This window comes from Bison bison, unplaced genomic scaffold (assembly GCF_000754665.1).
Source record: "Bison bison bison isolate TAMUID 2011002044 unplaced genomic scaffold, Bison_UMD1.0 scf7180017864146, whole genome shotgun sequence".
NCBI classification, from domain to species: domain Eukaryota; kingdom Metazoa; phylum Chordata; class Mammalia; order Artiodactyla; family Bovidae; genus Bison; species Bison bison.
In genome coordinates, this window is record NW_011494718.1 from 8079625 (window position 1) to 8090277 (window position 10653).

The 10653-nt window shown below is 40.4% G+C and overlaps 1 long non-coding RNA gene across 1 annotated transcript; it reads left to right on the forward strand.

The window, feature by feature from the left end:
- The first annotated feature begins 1532 nt into the window (after nt 1-1532).
- Nucleotides 1533-10258, forward strand: LOC104989173. The gene is made up of 3 exons (XR_825341.1): nt 1533-1619; nt 8787-9136; nt 10174-10258. It is a non-coding gene; the product is annotated as an uncharacterized LOC104989173 (long non-coding RNA).
- The last annotated feature ends 395 nt before the right edge of the window (nt 10259-10653 follow it).

A 10653-nucleotide genomic window follows, 5' to 3' on the forward strand; every position in this document is an offset into this window, starting at 1 on the left:
TACATGTAGAATTTTTAATCTCATGATCCTAATGTCCATTTACATTTGTGTTCCAACATAGGGCAGGATGGAATTATTGTTCCCATATTACAGACACTGAAATAAATACCTGTAAATATGACTAGCCCAGCAGGCTCCTCTGTCCATGAGATTTCCCAGGCAAGAACACTGGAGTGGGTTGCCATTCCCTTCTCCAGGGGATCTTCCTGACCCAGAGATTGAACCTGGGTCTCCTGCATTGCAGGCAGATTCTTTACCTACTGAACCACCTGGGAAGCCCCCAAATATATAATATTCAGTAAATCACCAAGTCAGGTAAATTTGAAACTCAGGATCAAATCCATTATTCTTTTTCCAACTAGTCACAACATATGCAACCTCTTTTTTCTTAAAATTTTAATTTTCTATTGTAATTTAGTTTCCTTCATAAAGCATCTAACTTCTGCTTGCTGTGCTGTGCTCAGTAGTGTCCAACTTTTTATGACCCCATGGACTGTACCCCACCAGGCTCCTCTGTCCATGGGGATTCTCCAGGCAAGAACACTGGCGTGGGTTGCCATGCCTTCCTCCAGGGAATGTTCCCAACCCAGGGATCGAACCCAGGTCTCCTGCATTGCAGGTGGATTCTTTACCATTTGAGCCAACAGGGAAGCCCAAAAATGCTGGAGTGGGTAGCCTATCTGTTCTCCTGCAGAACTTCCCAACCCAGGAATTGAACCAAGGTCTTCTGCATTGCAGGCAAATTCTTTACTAGTTGAGCTACCAGGGAAGCCCCTAACTTCTGTTTACTACACTTTAAATGAAAATGTTCAGATAAATTGTTCCACCTATTCCAAGGTCATTCAATATGGCCAGTTGCTATTAAACCAGTGCTAAATAAGTTCTGTTGAAGTCAACTGGAACCCAAGAAAGGCATTTGCTGTAAAGTCTGAAGTCAGTGTAGGTCTCTGACTCAAAGCTGTAGCCACTTTAGAACAATTAAAAGGATTACTGAATGCTGGCAAGGGAATGCCACTTAGCCCTTTCCATTTGAAAGACTGTAACATGGAAAATGATTTTGTCTAGACATTGTTACCTCAAATTGTTTATAAACACTAAATTCAATATATTATAAACAAAATGTATGAAATAAAGATGAACTACCTTTGACTTTTAAATCAGACAATTCCGTTTGTTTTTGCAATCTTTCATGGCTGCAGCTTACTGACCTGATGATTATACCCACAGAAAAAGTGACCTTACCAAAAGAGACAATTTCAGAGAAGAAACCTAAAAAAATCTCGTTTGCTTTGTTTTGTTTGTTGGTTGTTATTTTTCAAAGTATTTTTTAATCATTTGTTTTATAGATGAACCAAAAACTTTGGCTGAAACAAAAACTAAGTCAACTTGCTTGAAAATGTTCTGGTCTAAGGGGGCATTTTCCCAGGTTCATTCCTTTTTTTTTTTTTGCACAAGGTCAGACCTCCTATTGAATGTTGTTTCCCGAAATGAGGATGCTTCATTTATAATCCAAGTAAAGTCACCAAGGACCATAAATAGCTTCCTGACCTCACTGGAGCTGAGCTCCATGCTCTGTTAGCTGGCTAAGCAGAGCATAGTGAAGGCCCATCTAACCCTGGGTATGTACACTTCCAATGATTTCTACCTGCATTCATGCTTATGAGGCTCACCAAAATACGAAAGGAGTATCCCCTTTTCTGTCCTCTGGCTTTAGAAATGGCTTTTTCATCAGTATAATGCTATACTTAGAACCTTTTCCAATGATCCCTTTATGCTTTCTTTCCTGATTTACATTGACATCTACTTACTTTACCATAATACCATTCACAGTTTTAACAAAATGAACATGTTAGAATCAGATTGTTTTTATTTAAGAATAGATTTTGCTTGTAAATAGCATGAGATGGACAACTTCATTTGCACATGATTCTCTATCTGCCCTATGAATGCAGAAAGACCTTCCTTCTAATTCTGGACTTGCATTTTATAAATTTAAGAATTTAAAAGAATCAGTTTCATCTTTGTGGTAGCTTAACAATGACAATTTTCCCAATGAAGTACATTAGTAAAAAATATCCAAGGAGAAGCTTGTGTATGCTCAGCAGCTGCAGTCTTGTCTGGCTCTTTCTGTGGCCCACCAGGCTCCTCTGTCCATGGGATTCTCCAGGCAAGAATACTGGAGTGCGTCCTCCTCCAGGGAATTTTCCCAACCCAGGGATCAAGGAGAAGCTTATGTCAACTCAATTCGCCCCTGACAATTTTAGTGTCTCCTAGACCTTTCATGCCGATTGCCATAGCTTGCTTTCCAATATGATAATACTCTATAGTCTTTCTACTTAAATCTCACCACCTACCTCTTCAAAATACTCTTTAAAAATATATTTGTTTATTTGGCTTCACTGGTTCTTAGTTTTAGCATGTGTGATCTAGTTCCCTGACCAGATATCAAACCTGGGCCCCCTGCTTTAGGAGCATGGAGTGCCGGCTACTGGACCCCCTGAAAAGTCCCATCAAAATATTCTTGAGTATTCTCACTAATTATAGGAGACCTTTTTATTCTTCTTCTTATATAGTTTGCTTTGGCAAGTCATAGCTATTTCTTCATAACTGATTATCATGTTTGATAGGATCTAAATTTGAACTTCTTTACCGAAAAATATATTTCCTCTAATTTCATGCTTGGGGAATTTTGTTTTATTTTCTATATAAGTTGCTATAACCTTAAGGTAAGTTCAGCACACAATTTCCTGTCTGGCACCTGTCCAAGTACAAACATTCCCATTGGGAGGCATCCCTATGAGGGGCACTGCAGCTTGACACCTCACCACCTCAGATTGATGAATCTTTTTTCAGACATTTATTCATGTCTCTTGATAACTGCCACTAAATTCTTTTCCTCAGACTTGGCTTGTCTTACAGCAAGACAACTCCACACCCAATTCTCTAGCTGCAACCTCTATGTCTTCTAATCAGTACATACTATCTCTGCTAAAATAAATCTCTTGGATTTAACATTTAGTTCCTTCCCCAAATCCTTGCATTATCTTTCCGAAGCTTTCCCCAAGTGACACGACAGATACAAGTGAAGTTACATTCTGCCTTGTATGTGCAACCCACTTTCATGTACTATCTTCTCAAGTGCCATTTGCATACTTGTGTGTTTCTGTCTTTCATATTTGCCCCATAGCCATAGAGACATGAAAGTAACAACCTCAGAGATAGGCAAACTGACCTCACTAATTGTTCATTACTGCTAAGCATAGTGATATTGAATTACATTGCATCTCCTTCTTTTAGCTCCTCTAAAATTCAAGGCTTTCTCCTTTAAACAACATTCTCCTCCCATCTCTCGCTCTAGACACCTTTCCATGAGTAACACATTCAATTCAGAACCCAGGCTAACTCTTTCAGAACATACTAGTGATGGATCCGGGAAGCTTATTCTGTATCCAGAAGTTATCTTAAAGGAAGGAGATAAGAATGCTGAATGCATAGTTGTTGGTGTCAGAGAAAGTCAAGTTTGAATCTGTTTTGTTACTTAAGTATTGTGCAAACAACTTAAGCATTCTGTCCTTCAATTTCTCCATCTATAAAGTGAAGATAATAATAAAGCTGAAAGTGAAAATATTAGTCACTCAGCCATGTGTGACTCTTTGCAAACACATGGACTGTAGCCTGCCAGGCTCCTCTGTCCATGGGATTATTCAGGCAAGAATACTGGAGTGGGTTGTCATTTCCTTCTCCGGGGAATCTTCCCAACCCAGGGATCACACCCAGGTCTCCTGCATTGCAGGAAGACTCTTCACTGTCTGAACCACAGGGGAAGCCCAATAATAAAGCTATCCTATTGCTATTTACAACAACATGGATAAACCTTAAGGGCATTATGCTAAGTGAAATAAGTCAGAGAAAGACAAACAACATTACATAATCTCTCATTAAGTGGAATCTTTAAAAAACAAACAAGCTCATAGATACAGAGAACAGATCAAGGGGGAAAAATCTTTTTTAAATAAAAAATAAAATAAATAAATCTATCTTATATACTGCTATTTTGCATATGAAGCATATTTAGTATAATACCCTCCATAAAATAAGTATAAAAACTACCAATAGAATTTCACATACTGCATTTGAGCATCTACTATGGATCTAAAATCAGATTATATTTTAGGGTTAAATAAAATATTATGACCAAGAATGTTCCAAAAGGAATTTTCTTAATATATCTATGTTAATAATCAGAATATCATGGAAAACTTCATAGTTGAAAGCAGCTCAGAGAGACGAATTAGGGCTTCCCAGGTGGCACTAGTGGTAAAGGTCTCCTGGCCAATTCAGGGGTTCTTTCCCTGCACTGGGAGGATCCCCTGGAGGAGGGCATGGCAACCCACTCCAGTATTCTTACCTGGAGAATCTCATGGACAGAGGAGCCAGGCGGGCTGCAGCCCATGGGGTTGCAGAGTTGGACACGACGGAAGTGACTGAGCACACAGGCAGGCAGGGAGATGAATCAGCTGTTTGAGGACTCACGGTAGGTTTGTTACAGTCTTGGACAGGAACTCAGAGTAACTGACTTCTAGCTAAGTGCGCTTTTCTTATACAGAATGAGAGGTGATCAACTCTTCTCTGAGAATTAGTCCTACTTCTCATTTAGGGGGAAAAAAAAACCCAACACATTTTTTTGGGGAAATACAAGTAATTCTGAATCCTTAACTCAGAAAGTCAACTGAGCTGCTTTAAGAAGAAAAATGGTCACATTTGAAGGTAAATGGCCCATCAGCTGCCAAGACAACTTCAGCTAAAACCAATGTCTATGGTCCGGAAAAGTGCTCTACTATACCTCCTCTTCTCAGCACAGACCTCGGTCTCATAACAGTTATTTCTTCTCATTGAACTTTTCCTTTGTTGTTATTACTGAGCATTGTAATTAAACATTCTTCCTGAATCTGCCTGGCAGCTGCCACTGTGTTCTAAGGAACCATTCATAGCCCTGGGCATTATTATCCTAATCCTCTATTATAAAGAAAAATACTTTATGCCAAAAATCAGATACAAATACTGAAAAGACTTAACATTTTGTTTTATTAGATTGAGTATTAATGGACATTTTGGGGTTGGGGATGGGTCCAGTTCTTTAAGACACTAGGACCTCTGTTAGATTAAAATAAGCTCGCAATTTTGAGTTCTACTTGAGTTATATTCAGCTTATGTGTTAACTTCAACATAGCTTGGGAAGCATTCACTGAACTGAATATTCATATGGTGTGCATGATACAGACACTGAACCCAATTTAGTAAATGAATACTTGTAATTTCACCAAATCCCCGCTGAGAGATTATTATGCAGATTTATGAGGGAATATCACTGAAGCAATTCTTGGCTATGTCTTCAGTCACCAAGGATTCAAAGTATGTAAACCTCACAAAATTTCCAGTGTATTCACTGCTACCAGTATCATCTTCTGAACTTTTCTGACATTACCTCTCACTCTCTGTCTCATTTCTAATTTTCCCTTCGATATTCTTGCCCTTGAGCAAAGAGCCAGCATCATAACACCTACGAGCACTGCCAAGTTCCTCCTGACAATATCCTGGCTGCCATAATGCCAGCAATCTGTTCCAATCCTGTCACTGCAAAATCTCATTAAAGGCAAAAGGATGCCCGAACACAAGTTATAGGTACACAGTAAGAGCAGGCTCGTGTTTCATGTTTCCAGGAGTGGCTGTGCCCAGTGCTGAGGGCCCCTAATGTCTCTCAAGAAGTCACATATTGGCAAAGAGTCAGCCTCAGAGAGCAAAAGTTGCACAAACTGCAGAGTAGAGACGTATTCCCCTTGAAGGATGTCTAACAGGTCCTAGTGATCAGGTTCTGAACCAGCACATTTTCCCAAAAGCATGTGCAAAGGGAGATGTTCCACAGGCTGGTTGAATAATACCAGAAGTGCACACTAGGAGACCTGGATTCTGAGTTAAGCCCCATGATTAATTATCTCTTGGTCACCCTGGAAGAGTCACTTAAATTCCCTGCACCTCACATTCCCAGGCTATTGGAATATCTGGTCTTCAATTTGATGAGGATTTTATACAATTTACAAGTGAGGAAAAAGACCTCATAATTTTATAAATGACAAACCCCTACTCATACTACAAATTAATAGGAGATCCAGAAATGTGTAGTTCCAAGAACACCAGCTCATGAAATGACAAACACTTAAGTCTGTGCAATAGTTCAGATCTTAAAAAGTGATCATTGTGTCTCTGTGAATGTCCATTGCAAGTTTATAGAAAACTCCAAATAACCAGGGCAAATCTCTTCATTATAACCGGCAGAATTGTCTTACTAATATCCACTTCTCTAGCCTTACTTCTTTCTGCATCCTACTGGAATTCTCTTTTTCTGGGATTAAAACCTAAAAGATATTTCTGTAGCAATATATACCATGACACAGTGTTACAGTTAACAGTTTGGGCTTTGGACTGAAGCAGCTTATAGTTCTAATCTCAGCTTCCTTACTGTCTTAACTTCTTTAAGTCTAAATCATACTAGTAGCAACCTCTTTGGGTAGATGTGAAAATTAACAAGATATTGAAAGTAAAGTCCTCAGCACTGGGCTTGGTACTTAGAAACACTTAATAACCTTCAGTTCGTCTTCTTTTTCTTCTTCTTATTACTTCAAAGAAACTCTATGCCAATCTTTGGGAAAATTGTGAGGTACTATTCGTCTAAGAATAACCCTTGGGGAAAAGGGTTGAAGAGAGATGAGACAGAAGTTTTTTTTTTGTTTTTTTTTTTTTTTTACTGGCTTTATATATTGGGCTGGCCAAAAAGTTCAACTGGGTTTTTCTATAAGATGTTATGGAAAACTCTGAATTAACTTTTTGGCCAATGTGGTGCATAGCTGTGTAAGATTGAATGAGCCATTTAACTTTTCACAGTTTGTTTCTTCAATTACAAAACAGAGAAAATAACACTGATGTTTATGTGAAGATGAACTGAAGTAGTACTAATACCTATGAAAGAACACACCCAGAAAAACTTTGGGGTCAACTGAAGTGGACGATGGGGCCCCAATACAAGGACCAGAACTTAGAACCATATTCATAGGGGTGCAGTCAGCAGTCAGGGCTATAGAGTCCTCCAGGGCCTACCAAAAAGGAGCAAAAACACTCTGACTGCAATCAATCATAATAACTAGGCCTTTGTTAATCAACATGTGGTTCAGAAACCAGTAGCATCAGCCTCACCTGGAAATCTGTTCGAAATGCAGAATCTCAGGTCACACCCCAGACTTATAGAGTTCAAAACTGTCAACTTAATAAGTTCCCTGGGTGACTCGTCTCCTGTGCATATTAAAGTTTGAGAAATCTGAAAAAAAATTGGTATAGATGATCTTACTTATAAAGCACAGATGTAGAAAACAAACGTATGGATACTGAGGGGGGAAAGGGGGATGAGCTAAATTGGAAAATTGGGATTGACATAAATACACTACTGACATTGTGTATAAAATAGATAACTCATGAGGATCTACTGTATAGCTCAAGGAATCCTACTCAGTGCTCTGTGGTGACCTAAATGGAAAGGAAACTCAAAAAAGAAGGGATACATTTATACATATAGCTGATCCATTTTGCTGGAGAGTAGGAACTAACATGACATTGTAAAGCAACTGCACTCCAGTAAAAATTAAAAGAGGAAAAAGGTTTGGGAAACACTTTCCTAGACCATCTATAAACTATAGTCTATACAAGCAAAAGATAGGTAGGAAAAAAAGACAAGGGAATCTTTCAGTAGAGTTGTCAGCTCATTGCGGGGAGGGGGCGTGGCATGACATTGGGTTTTTGTTTCTCCCACCAAGGGGTTTGGGGCTTCCCAGGTGACGGGGAGGTAAGGAATCTACCTGCCAATGCAGGAGACACAGGAGCTGTGAGTTCAGTCCTTGGGTCAGGAACACTCTCTGGAGGAGGAAATGGCAACCCACTGTAGTGTTCTTGCCTGGAGAATCCCATGGACAGAGGAGCCTGGCAGCCTACAGTCCATGGGGTTGCAAAGAGCTGGACAGGAGTTTTAACTAAGTTGGGGGAGGGTTAGGTAGATGGGGCATGCTATGAATGTTGTGTTCCCCCAACACTCGTATGTTGAAACCTAATCCCTAGTGCAATGTTATTTGGAAGTGGAGCTCTCGGGAGTTGAACAGGTCACAAATGGGATTAGTGCCCTTACAAAAAAAGATCCAGAGAGTTACTTCACCCATTCTAGCACAGGAGGACGCAGTGAAAAGACAGAGTCTATGACCCTCACCAGACACCAGATTTGCAGGTGCCTTGATCTTGGTCTTTTCAGCCCCGAGAATGGTGAGAAATAAAATTCTGCCACCTGTAAGTCACCCAGTCTGTGGGGTTTTGTTACAGCAGCCCAAACAGACTAAATGAGCATCAGATGAATCATTTGAGACAATGAGGGGTTTCTTCAAGAAGGGGGAGTTGGCATTTGGATAGCTAACTTTTTGGTCAATTTGTGATTGCCTGACACAAGAAAGAAGAAATTGGAGATAGCAGAGTAGACAGAGAAGCAGCAGCCAAGAGGGCAACCTGCTACCTTACATTCTAAGGGCCAGACGCCTGAGTGTCCGTACACCAGGCAGCACTGCTGGAGACAAGTCAGGTTGGAGCTGCCCGATTTGCCTTAGATTTCCTAGTTCTAGAAACACCAAACTGATGACTTGACCCCCCATGTCCTGTTTCATCAGTAAAACCTCCTCACCTCTCTTCTTGTTTTGCAGACGGAAAGACAGGCTGCGAGTGTACAGTGTTCCAGGAGAAGCAGGACTTGGAAAGACCTGGGAGCATTTTCCACTGGGACTTTGCCTCTGAATGTGAGGAAGTCATGCTGACTTCCTCTGAGTTTTCTTACTTTGTTATGTTTGCTCATTTCCAAGATCTCTAGCTTGCTCTCCCTATGCTGAAAGAGGACACTCTTAGAGCTGAGGCCATGTTTTGGTTTTAATTGGCAGTCTCATCCCACCTGGCCCAATGTCTTAGGCATGTGTGTGTGCATGCTCGGCCGTGTCTGACTCTTTGCGACCCCATGGACTATAGCCCGCCAGGCTCCTCTGTCCATAGAATTCTCCAGGTAAGAATACTGGAGTGGGTTGCCATTTCCTCCTCCAGGGGATCTTCCTGCCCCAGGGATCTAACCCAAGTCTCCTACATCTCCTGCATTGACAAGAGGATTCTTTACCAATGAGCCACCTGGGAAGCCCATCTTAGGCATACTAGAGGCTAAGTCAGTGTGAATTGAATTGAATTCTTAAGTATGTGAAAACATTAAAACTTTGAAAGTTCATATGACCCTGCCCTAAAACTAATAAAGATCAGTATAAACATATGGAGGGTGGCGAATAAAAAGAGAAAGAGTTTATTATAGAGTAAGAGCGCAAATAACATTTTTATAAGGTTTTTTTTATGTGGACCATTTTTACATTTTTTATTTTTATTTTATTTTATTGAATTTCTTACAACATTGTATTATGCTTTAGTTTTTTGGCCATGAGGCATGTGGGATCCTAGCTCCCCAACCAAGGATGGAACCCACTCCCTGTGCATTGGAAGGCAAAGTCTTAACCACTGGCCTCCAGGCAAGTCCCCAGCAATTAACATTTTTATTCATGTAAAGTATTTTAGTTTCTTCTTTTTGCAACCACAATTTGGTTCTATGTCTTGGGCCTTTAAAAGCTGAATACTTTAACATCATCGAGTTATGTCTTTGCTCTCTGACTTATGTGCAGGCAAACACATCTAGTATGAAGAACTCAGGTACATAAATGAAGGGATTCTGCATTTTTACAGGGTCTCCATCACCCACTTCTTGTGTTTCCTTGCAAATCACAAAGTCTAAATTTTGAATTAAAAATACAAAGGAAGGAATGAAACTTGGGCTCTATAGAAATAGTTACAATAACCTTTAGATAACAGCCCTTTAATCAACCTAAGTCATGTTGACCTGCCTTCTGATACATCATCTCCAGGAGTATGTACCCAGGAGGACTGGCATGAATCAGAGACAAGCCACAAAATTCACTCCGTATGACACCACTAGGAAGCATTTCCAAGTCTGTGGGGGCATAGGAAATACACACTTCATTTTTAACTACTGTATTTTTTCCACAGTTCCCTTTCTTTCTACAGAAAATCGTCACTTCCACAACCTCACTCTCTTTTGGAACTGTCCCTGACCAGCATCCCACAATAAAATAGTAAGAACAGAATGGATATATTTGTATTCTATTTTTTCCTACTCTCCAGACGGGAGTTGCTCTTTCTCCAGTAATTTCAGAACATGTCCCTGATAGTTCCTCTCCCTCCTTTGTATTAACTCTGCTGTGTGATGGGGTGAGTATGATGAGCTGGTAGAGAGGAAGGAGACATGGAAAGCACCCAGCAAGTTGCTCCCAGTTCCTCTCTGCTGCTGCTAAGTCGCTTCAGTCGTGTCCGACTCTGTGCGACCCCATAGACAGCAGTCCACCAGGCTCCGCCGTCCCTGGGATTCTCCAGGCAAGAACACTGGAGTGGGTTGCCATTTCCTTCTCCAATGCAATGCATGAAAGTGAAAAGTGAAAGGGAAGTTGCTCAGTTGTGTCCAACTCTTAG